Source organism: Haemaphysalis longicornis, unplaced genomic scaffold, assembly GCF_048455015.1.
Source record: "Haemaphysalis longicornis isolate Haplotype H1 unplaced genomic scaffold, Haemaphysalis longicornis Haplotype H1 scaffold_1, whole genome shotgun sequence".
Classification (NCBI taxonomy): domain Eukaryota; kingdom Metazoa; phylum Arthropoda; class Arachnida; order Ixodida; family Ixodidae; genus Haemaphysalis; species Haemaphysalis longicornis.
The window spans coordinates 295,940,055-295,951,447 of NW_027526203.1; positions in this window are offsets into that span (position 1 = coordinate 295,940,055).

Sequence of the window (11,393 nt, forward strand, 5' to 3'; positions counted from 1 at the left end):
TCTGATTTCAGTTTGTGCTAGATTCTGCAGGCTGCCTGTGTCATATGACGATGTTCCGAAGAAGCGCTTAGTAGTGGACGAGGATTACTCTATAAGGCCGTCTCGGCGCTGCTCGCGGAAGATGCATGTAGCAGGTGATCGATTGCGAGCGCTCACCTAGACGACCCAGAATTAACTTTTTTTGTCGTGTGCTGATTCCCGCGTATAGTATTGCATCATCTGTCGTACTTATTTTATAGAATGTTCGTGGAATTCATGCCCCATTGGTTTGTCCAGGGTAGCGATCAATATCTGAGGTACGACGCGTAACAGGCGTGGTTAGGTATAAGTGCTCCGCTAGAAAATGCAAGCACATAAAACCGATTTACATTGTAGTGTATAGCCGTAGCATGACCATCAGAAGAAACGCAGCTTACGGAGATACTGTAAGTATATCTCAGGGCAGTGGAATCACAATGAGCTCCATGCATATGCCGCTTTCGCGACGCTGGCCTGTGACACACTCTTGGCGCTTATACGGACCGAATGTACCACACAAAGATCGCGTCAGAAATATTTGCACTCTCGTAAGTGCACTACATTTGCGAACAGAGTGACTTCCCCACATAGATATGTATTTCCAACGCATACAAACGGTACATCTCAGTCGTGAGCGTGCCGCACAAGCAGCGGCGGCAGTAATGAGCGGGCCGGAGCCTCCCGCGACTGCTTTCGAAACGGGCCGTTATGGGGATTTCAGTGGCGCCCCTACAGGCAGCGCTCGAGACGTATAGGTGAGCTGTCCATCGTGGCTTTGAGCAGATCCACAGAGGGACAGATACAATTTAAAAGTTTTGACTGGTTTTTGGATTTAATCGATTGTCCAGCCTTTCATAAAACTGCGATCCTTGCGTTCGTAAAGATTACTCAATTCGTCAGAATGAAATGAACTTTGGCGCTTTCGTAACACAGCTACTAAGAACATGAACTCGTTTTCAGTTCTCAGATCGTTCATGCTTTTTTTTTCAGGCTTGGTGTATGATGGTTAAGGCACCCACCTAAGATTTCACATGCTGCCTACTCGAGATCTGGAGCACCTATATGAGGGATCTGTGTGAAGTAAATCCCCTACTGTAGGTATTCCTGAGACGAAAAACAAAAAAAAGAAGGCCCTGGTTAAATTGCACGGGAGGAAAGCACATCGTTTAGTCTTAGTAAGTGGAACGCCGCATTTTAGGTACAAATAAAGCGGTGACCATACGTTAGAGTGACAAGCCGCTCTACGTAATAGAAAATCAGGTGGCATACCTCGTACAGCTTCTTGCTAGGATTATGTCTGCCACACCGCCTGCGAAAGCATGCTGTAGCCCCCATCGAAGGGCTTCCAACAAAAACCAGCACAGGGCCATGAATGTAATCAATTTTTCAGACCTTACAATTGGTTCCTTCTGGCAAGCATTCATCTTTTTATTTGCGGAACTTGATTCGCACTGCGCAAGCAGCTAACTCTGCCAGTAAGGATACGTCCGACGTGGCGATAAAAGTACTGCAGCAATAAAAATCTAAATTATGCAGCCTCTCAACCTTACGCAATGGCTGTCGCATCGTGTATCGATTTGACACCAGGCCAGGATGCACCGGCTTTGATATAGGGGTTGTGTAAGGTTATGCAAATAGGGTAAGAGGCTGGAGGGCTGACAAGCCCCATTGGGATGCAAGAACAAGCCATTTATTGGAGACGATCTGTCTCCGTCACACTTAAAGTCCCGCTGAGGGTATTTGTTGATAATCCTTCCATTGCTGCGAATACCGCCATACCTGCAAGTGCGTGAGGTTACCACTCCGGCGGGTTATAGTTTTTTTTTTTTTGACGAAAGTGGTCGCCGAAACTGCATGAACTGGAAGCGTCTTTTTTGGGTGTGTGTGTTTTTATAATGCGCGAATGAAGAAGGGGTGGGTTTTGTTTATTCAGTCAACAACGAAAATCCGGTTGCGAGGGGCTCTAACCGTGTCCTTGCCTTTACTTCTTATTTTGGGGCCTCAGACGAAAAATAGAAAAAAAAAGAAAACAAAGGAAAAGCAAACATAAAAGACCCGCGTAGCTGGGTGCTCTATTTTCTAAATAAACAAGCAGATTTCGCTGCAGCTTTTACTCCAGGTTTGCTGGCTGCAGCGGACATTTTGTTTTAGGTTTTTCCCGTAGCATTGCATCATACTACTGAGCAACATGAAATTTACTCACCTTTGCCTATTCACAGATTGCCTTTTGCACTCACGAAGTTTATGGAAGAAAAGTTTTAAGAAAAAAAAGCTTTACTTTATCTATCGCTATCATTTTTTTCTTCTAGCTGCCGACGGTCCACTTCTTACCTATGTTGTCATCAGCCGAATCCATTGTTGGCCCGCAAATTCTCTGATCTCACCCATCCGTCAAATGCATTGATGATCCTACTTCTCATCAAATGCATCGATGTCCATTCTGTCGCCCGTGTGGTTTACTGTTCTCTGTCTTCATGTCGCATGTCCTAACCAAATCCATTCCTTCCACATTATTTAGCATCGCACAGACATCGCCCTATCTCTGTCACGGAAACTTTCGAGGGAGAAGCAGCGCCCCATTGCTGGCCACGTCTTTTTAAAACTGTTGAGAAGCGACGGAGTACCGCGCACATGCCACCTGCAGGTGTCAGTGTCATTGTACATAGCTATTGTTACATCGCTTCGATAGAGCAGTCGCTCAGGCGCGTATTGTAGCGTCATGAAAACTTCCATAGTATGGTGCCGAAAGCACGGGGATGCAGCGTTTTAGCGGTGAATGCATTGAGCAGCGACTACCTAACAGCAACTCGTGAACTGCGGAGTGAGAACAGGCAGCCTAGAAGCCAATGTCATTTGCAGCAATCATCAGCGGCTGGCTGGGTACGGATTGCTTTGCACGCCGGAAACGAATATGCGCACATTTTTTATTCACGATGACAGCACTCGACCGACTAGACGGACTGGGCTACGGCCGGATCCATGTTTTGACCGATGCTCAAACATTTGTAAACACGTGCAGACGTTCAGAAAACGAATTCGAAAGGCCGAATTTCTTTTGCAATCAAAACCTTTATAATGCTGTTGAACCCCTTAGTATCTCACTCGCTAGGCAGCATCCTTGCTTGCAATAAATATATAAAGAAAAAGAGGAACGCTTACAATACAACGATGAAGATGTTGAAGACCTTGTTTATTTGGACTATCTGGCCGAATAAATGAAGAGAGCAGAATGGAATTGATCAACAAGACAAGCCGCAAACTCAACGCAGTGATAACCGAATTGGAGACTTCTTTTTAAAGGAACACCGAAGTGATTTGTAAACATTGTGAGATTACTCGTGCTGAGTAAAGTATAGAGTACAGTCGGAAAAACCATAGTGATAGCGCCTGGTTTGAGACCGGTAAAATGTGAGCATGCGCGACGCGTATCAACGCGATGGCCGTGTCCGTTCTCGCTGTGCCCGTCACCCTCCTGCTTTCGCACCTTCTTTAGCCGGAAGAAGCGCTTCCTGCGGTGCCGGGCCAGGGAACAAAAGAGTAGATTACCTGCCTTAGAGCGCGCTGCGCCAGTTTCCCGTCTGCATTTAAAACTTTGACGCATAGCTGTTCACTGCACCATCGTTCTGCCAGTACGGGACATGGGCAACGCGTGCACCATTATCTGGTTTCTGCGCTCGGCTTGGCACGTCACTGCCGGCGAGCCAACTCTACAACACTCAATGCAATGTGCAAGCCTCATCGACCAATATCTAGTCACTCAAGAACACCGTCAGCGATGCGTTTTCGAATATTGTTGTTCGTTTTTCACTCTTAGACAACTGAAATAAAAAAAAAGTGTCAGAACATACTGAATTTAGAGTGGTTTATTGCGAACGATAGAAATACCCGCCGCGGTGGCTCAGTGGCTAAGGCGTTGCGCTGCTGAGCGCGAGGTCGCGGGTTCGATTCCCGGCCGCGGCGGCCGCTTTTCTGATGGAGGCGAAAAGCAAAAACGCCCGTGTGTACGAGATTTCGGCGCACGTTAAAGATCCCCAGGTGGTCAAAATTAATCCGGAGCCCTCCACTACGGCGCGCATCATCGCCTGCGTTGCTTCGGCGCGTTAAACCCTACAATCAATCAAATCAATCGAGAACGATAGAAATGCTGGGAATATGGCACGAAAAATGACAGAATTATGTAAGCTCGCACAAAGCAAAATAAAGTCCGCATGACTCTGCCAGGTGGGCTTTAGTTGCTAAACGGCACACATATGCGTGATACGGTTCCACTAATGACGCGTACATTTAATCGCCGAGCTCTTCACAGAATGTGACAGCTCGAAAGAACCTTCCAGAACTGCCGGTTTCTTTTAATGCACGTTCTGTGCGTTACTTGTAGGAGATCCCACGCTATAACCATGCACCGAATCGACAGAACGATGCCGCAGTGAACAGCTGTGCGCCAAAGCTATAAATGCAGACGGAAAACTGGCGCAGCGCGCGCTAATTCGTGTAATCTCCGCTCTTGTTTCCCGTCCCGGCACTGGACAGTGCAGGCAGCGCTTCTTCGGGCGAATGAAGGTACGGAAGTCAAGGTGACGGGCATAGCGAGAACGGACACAGTAATCGCGCTGATACGGATCGCGCATGCTCACATTGTACCAGTCTCAAATCGGGCGCTATCACTAGATGTCCCCCGCGCAGTCCGGAGCACGCCGTTCGAACGTTATAAGTGCCTTTCCGACTGTATACATCCGATGGCTTGGCCACTCTGGGTGAAATTACGTTAACTTATTTAGTAGAAAAATGATTCGGGAACGTTGTTCTCCTTTCCGCATCCTCCTTGCCGATTTCTTATGACGTTTCCTATGACGCGTACTGTTGCGGATGGCTTGACTGAGACGACTGCGCGACTCGCCGGCTACAGCGCAGACACGATCAGTCGGCCGTCCACCAGCTAGTCCCTGCAATTCGATCTCGCTAGATGGTGTAGTGAAAACTGACCCGCGACAAGACTTGTGTCCGAAAGGATGTGGCTTTATTTTGTAAGTTTGCAGACTTTATTGAGCTTAGTAAAGTCGACGAGTCAAAATAACGCCACACTACCGCATATGCGATCCGTGTATTGGCGTTACGACGCTTCGCTGACTTCGGTTTACTAGAGCTGAAGGCTAGCATATGCGCATGTGACTGGTACACTTGTAGAAAATTTAAGGCCAATTATTGGCAGGAGAACAGTTAGGGAAGTTAAGCTAGGTAATAAGGAAATAAAAGCAATCTTCTATTACAAAGCGTAAAACCAAAAAAAGCTCCAATCCACTGTGTGAAGGTAGTTGGAAAGCAAAGCTGTGAACTCCCCCACAGCAATTCCACATGCGACGTCACTTGAATTCACACACGTGGCTCTAGAAACAGTTAAACCAGAGATTCTGCGAGCCGTTACCTGGGATTCGCAGGGGCGCCGTCCCGAACGCAGCAGCTGCGTCGGCCAAGGCCGGGCTAGAGCGGCGGACGCCGCCGCTGTAGCCCGGCCGTGCAGACCCAGACCATTTTGTTCGCAGGCTTTCACATCCCTCCCACAGTGGACCGCGTTAGCACGCGCTATAACCCGCGGCAACCGGTTCCACGAACTCAGCGTCTCTAGCGCGAACTTGGCGTCTGTGCTCCCCACATCAGGCGCGAATGCACGTGAACTGGCGAGGAGAATAGCAACCGAGAGATCACGCCACGAACGCAATCGCATCGAAGCGAGTTTCATAATGCGAGGGACACGGGTTAGATTCCGACCACGAGAAGCGTTTTAGGGGCGAAGAACCTTTACGGCTCGGGCTGTCGGCGTCTCCTGTCGTCGTCGTCTTAAGTCGTCGTATTCTGATGTAGTCACGGTACTAAAACACCGGGACACTCGTTTTCCAACACCTCGGGCTAGAACGTGACGCGTACTAAAAGAACCCACCGGGCCACTCGTTTTCCAACGCCTCGCGCTATTTCTGTGCATACTTCTTAGCTTGCTGCGGCGTGTGACACGAACACAACTTGTCTGTGTCCCATTCAATTGCTTCAATCCTGTTCAACGCAAGAGAGGGCACCGTCGCCTCAGCAAGCGCGCGATTGTCCTCTCACCGGCGCTCTGGCGCCCAATGAGCGCGTGCCGTGTAGCAAGTGAGAGACTCATAATCGTTGAATACACTTATACATTGCATGCTTCGCCCTTCCCCAGGCTTCACGTTAGGGAAGATGGCCCGGAATTCTTCCCCTTTTTCGTCTCACTTTTTATTTCACGTGGGGTCGTCTTTTAATTGTTTTCGGTTGCGTTAAATTTTGGGGGTTAGAGTATCGCTTCTTTCGTTCTTTTATTATTTATTTTCAACCTACCAAACCCATGTGTGCATTTGCCTTCCCGTCTCGTAATGAGGTGGCCTATTGTAAGGCGAGATGGAATGGCTTTTGCACTCTATGGGCGCATAAATAAGAAATGTTAGGTTTATTTTTTTTTTCGCTTCAAAATTAGCCCATTTGGCTCCAGTACTTGTGAAAATTCCTATCTGGCCTTTTTTAGTTGTAGGCATTACGCACTGCGTGAGAACACAGCCTTTTTTTCTCTTTCCAATTGGCTGCACATGTTACTGTTCCCCGCCGCTGCTAACCCCGACCCCTCGGGACTTTGGAGTGGCCCAGTGGCTAGGTTGCCGGTTCCTCGGCGTAAAAGTCGCGGGAACGATTCCCGGGACCTCCCTAACCACTGTTTGTTCTTGGGGCGCGCACTCCCAACACCTGCTCGTGGGCTCCTTGCCTCCTCGCCCCTTTCCCTCACTCTTCTTGGCCTAGCATTTTCACCCTCTCCACTTCACCGATGACGATAGTTTTCTGGTAACGCTCCATGGCGGAACTAAAAGCTTAAACAGCTCCTCTGTTAAAATATGATTGACACAAACACAAATGCGTATGCATGAACATTAAAAGCTTGGACATGATCCAATAACAACGCAACAACAGCTCGCGGTTATTGCCCGTCACTGCTGTTGTTGTTGCGGCAGCCGCACATGTCACATGGCATTTTTTCTTGATGATGTTGATTGTAGGGTTTAACGCGCCGACGCAACGCAGGCGATGAGGCGCGCCGTAGTGGAGAGCTCCGCATTAATTTTGACCCCCCGGGGATCTTTAACCTGCGCCGAAATCTCGTACACACGGGCATTTTTGCTTTTCGCCTCCATCAGAAAAGCGGCCGCCGCGGCCGGGAATCCAACCCGCGTCCGGCATTTTTTCTTGATTCGGGATTTATAAACTAAAAGATGTTTTAGCGACCGGATAAACGTTAAAAAGCAAGCTTATTTGATCCCGTCTAAGCAATGCAAACACAAACAGGAGTGCGACAAATTCACTCCAGCATTCATTTAAAGGGACTTAGAAAATACAACCACCCTGTTAACCAATGGGATACGCCATTACCTGCTAATTATGGTTGAGATACTAGGAGATGAAACTAGGAGATGAAAAGAAGATGATGTTTGCCCACGGAGATGAAAAGTTCGGGATAGAGGTATACAGCTTTGCTGTAGAAGCCTCGTGTCTTTGAAGCACGAAGCGTTCTAGCGCGGGGCGCAAACGAGTGTCCCGGTGTTTTTTTTAGTAGGCGTTACGAAGCGTTGCAGCGCGAGGCGTAAACGAGTGTCCCGGTAGTTTTTTTAGTACGCGTCACGAAGCGTTCCAGCGCAAGGCGTAAACTAGTGTCCCGGTGTTTTTTTTTTTAGTACCAGTTACCTTCTAGCGCGAGGCGTAAACGAATTTCCCGGTGTTTTAGTACCATGAATGCATGAGACGACGATTACGACGATGACAGGAGACGCCAGCAGCCCGAGCCCCTAAGCGGCTTCGCCCCTAAAAGAACCTGCTCAGTAATGTTCGGAGGTTTCGAACACATGTGCTGAGCAGGGGTTCTTGGCTGCATTTATATTTTATATATATGTTCATGCACCATTACTTTTTTTTTCAAAAAAAGAAAAAAAGAAAAGCTCGGGCATGTTCCACTATTCACGCGCTTCACGATTCATGATTCGTGATGTCACAAAATGTAGAGTGGGAAAGTGTATAGGGCAGCGATAGCTGTTGTCACGCTTTTCTCATTTTGTGCGTTAAAACGTAACTGCTGCTGCGAGTGGTATATTAGTATATTTGCTAGTGGTATATTTGTATATTGCGATTGGTATATTTTACTTTTTCTCACCCTACACTGCGGTCATAAGCTTCTGACAAAGCACTTCGGTATGTCACTGCAATAGGGCTAACAAGGGAATAATTGGCGCTTCGTAGCTGCAAAACAACAAAAATAGTGCAGCATGTTTCTGATGTAGGTGATAGAGAGCAACCCTGGCTTTAATTTGTGAGTTTGAAAAAAAATCACAGATGGCCCTTTTTTTAATTGGCTTTCAAAACATACCAAAATGCGTTACCTTGCTGCAGTACAAGGCTTTTTTCATAACAAAGCATCTTGACCACATAAGCTAAAATTGGCACGAAGATTAAGCAAGGATAGAAGAATAACAGTAAAAAAATCTCAGCAACCTAGCCTATTGAGATTCTGAGAAAAAAAGCCCCACATTTGGGCAATTTTCAAAAATCTTTTCAGTTTGAAATTACAAGAAATTCGCTCTGAAAGCGAAACATAAATATGTTAAATAGTTGTAGAGTATGCAAATTCTTGACGTAGAAAAACTATGGCTATAGCTGCAGTATTTTTCGTTTGACAGCGATAAATGTCTCCGATTTTCCGCGAGCCGCTCAACTTGCCAATGAGCCGAGCCGGCTTTAGGAATTTTTTTGAGAAAGGGAATTTTTTTTCCATAAAATACCTTCACATATGCTTTCTCCTGTGCACAAGGAGCTATATATAAAATTTTCGCCAAATTTAAAGATGTCGACCGGAAACACCTGTCCGATCGTTCGGGAAAACACAGTTATGTTGGGGAATGTGTTGGTTTTTGACTTCCTGGTTTAATTTGGTACAAAAATCCTTCCATTATAAATTCTCCGCAAATATATCGGTTATGCGGATTTAAAACCGTAAAATTTTGAAGAGAAGGTGTTTCTGCACAAGGCAGAATTCATCTTGATAATAATTATGAGCTAATGAGTTGGGGGGGGGGGAGCTTACATTTAAGCGCGCCCAATGGGTGTGTCTTAGTGGAGATGATGTTAAATGAAAATAGAACCTTAATTAAAATTCTGCGTCTATCATTTGCATTGTATGTTTGCTTTTCTTGGTAACTGGAAGAAAGAAGTCTATCCTGGATGATATTTTTTTTTTTCATTTGGAATTAAGCAATAAAATATCTCAATGTCAAATTTTAGCCACCGATCAGAACGAAAAAAAAAAACAGTCTTTACTGAACGCGGAGCTGTCTACTGACAATTACGGTACGGAGAAGAATAAAAATCCTTGAAAACTATGTCCGAAAACCGACGACAGCAACGGCTGTTATCAGCGAGAAGCGCCACAAAAACGCGACAAAAGTTATTTAATCAATAAACAAACTTGCAGCTCCACAGCCAGAGAAGTACGTAACCGCTTGGTAAACACTAGGCCTATGAATATCCTGTTCCCCGTTGAGTTTTCTCAGCTTGTTCCGAACCGTATAGTCTAAATTATCGCTCGGAAGTTCCACGCGCCATTTACCCTCTCGTGTTCGTGCTCTCAACAATGCCGAACACTGCGAGGTGCTTGCTTGTATCCATTGTTTGCCGAAGCTATTAGTTTGGTCAACGGGAGTTTCCTTGGGAAGTAACATTTGTTGGCGCCAGCGAAGTTCTTTGCGGTACTTTTGCAGAATAGCACACCTGGAGATGGCCTCACTGACTAAACAGTATAGTGGAAGATGGGGGTTCGACATGGTGTCACAGGGTTGTTTTTACGGATGTCAGGGAGGGCAAGCAACCGTATAGCAATGTCGAGCTGGGGCACACACAGCCACGTGACAGCCTGGCTGGTGAATAAATTTAATGTGGCTCTTGTTTCGGTCTTTTTACATTCTCTCACTTTGTGGTCCTATGTAGAATGCTGATATTTAAAATTACTAGATGAACGCGATATTGCGCGTTTCTTTTTTATTTGGGGGCTAGAAGCAATGTCAGAAGGAAGAAAATAATAAACGTCTTCTTAAAAAAAACGAAAGTCATATCCAATAAATTACAAAAAATAAACTGAGGTTCTACCGTAAGCAAACACCTCCAAACAAAAGTACGCAGCATAATGCGTAATTATGCACAATTAATAGCTTTTACAGACTAATAAAAAGGCTACAGAAAACAAAAATACGCATTCAAATACTGAGCTGCAATCCAAAAATTGCTGAAGAGCCGGTTCCTGAGAGCGGCGTCGGCACATGGGACACGTGTGAACAGTGTTCTTTTATCTGTTCATCAATTTCTCTCGTTCATCCACTTTTTATGTGCGTTTGTCGGCCGCTTGTCAGTTCAATCTGGCAGTGTATACGTGCTCTTCTTTCAGTGTAAGCGTATCAGTCTTCCCATACGCACGTTTGCATGTCAGATCGTAAGTGCGTCGTCCTAAGCTAAACAATTCATTACGTTCATCTATCTCTCCGTGCGTCAATCTCGCTATTTTTGCCAGTATCTCTCTGCTTATCCATCCTTCTGTCTGCATGACCATGAATACGCCCGTCTCTCTGGTCTTCTGTCTCCTTTTCTACGCGTGCTTCCGCCGGCCTGCCTAGAATTCGGTACATACCTTCATCTGTCTCCCTAACATTTTATTCAAGTACTAGATCATTCTTTGCCAACCCTCCCTCTAATTTTGCCATATAGTTAGACGCTTGATTTGCGCTTTGAAGAAGTTTTAAAAAATAACCAGGTACATTATTGAATACCTTAGGTATATAGTGTAAACTAACACGCGCACAATATAGAGTGTGAACGCTTGGCACATTAAAGCGCTACATAATTCTTCCTTGTCGTGTGTTTCTTTTCAGAAAGTTCTTCACTGTGTGAGACCAAAAATAATTTTGTACAGTTGTTTAAGAAAAAACAAGAGAAGCAAAGGACGGCATGTTTAAAACACCAATCACGTTCCCTGGAGGCAAAAAAAAACATTTTATACGGCTCTTTTAATGTTTTTTTTATATTGTTGATTCTGGAGGTCCATTTCAAATACACATTGAAAAACAGAAGATCACACACCTTAGTGTACTGTAAGCCAAATAGGGAGTGGTGAGCTTGCGTATGTTGCGTATAAACACTATTGCATTATGAAGCACGCTCGCCATAGCACGAGGCCGGTTACACAAATACACCATGTGAGACGGCCACGACAAGGCACTGTCAAAAGTAATGCCTAAATATTTTACAGAAGAAACAAAACTTAATGGAACGCATGACCG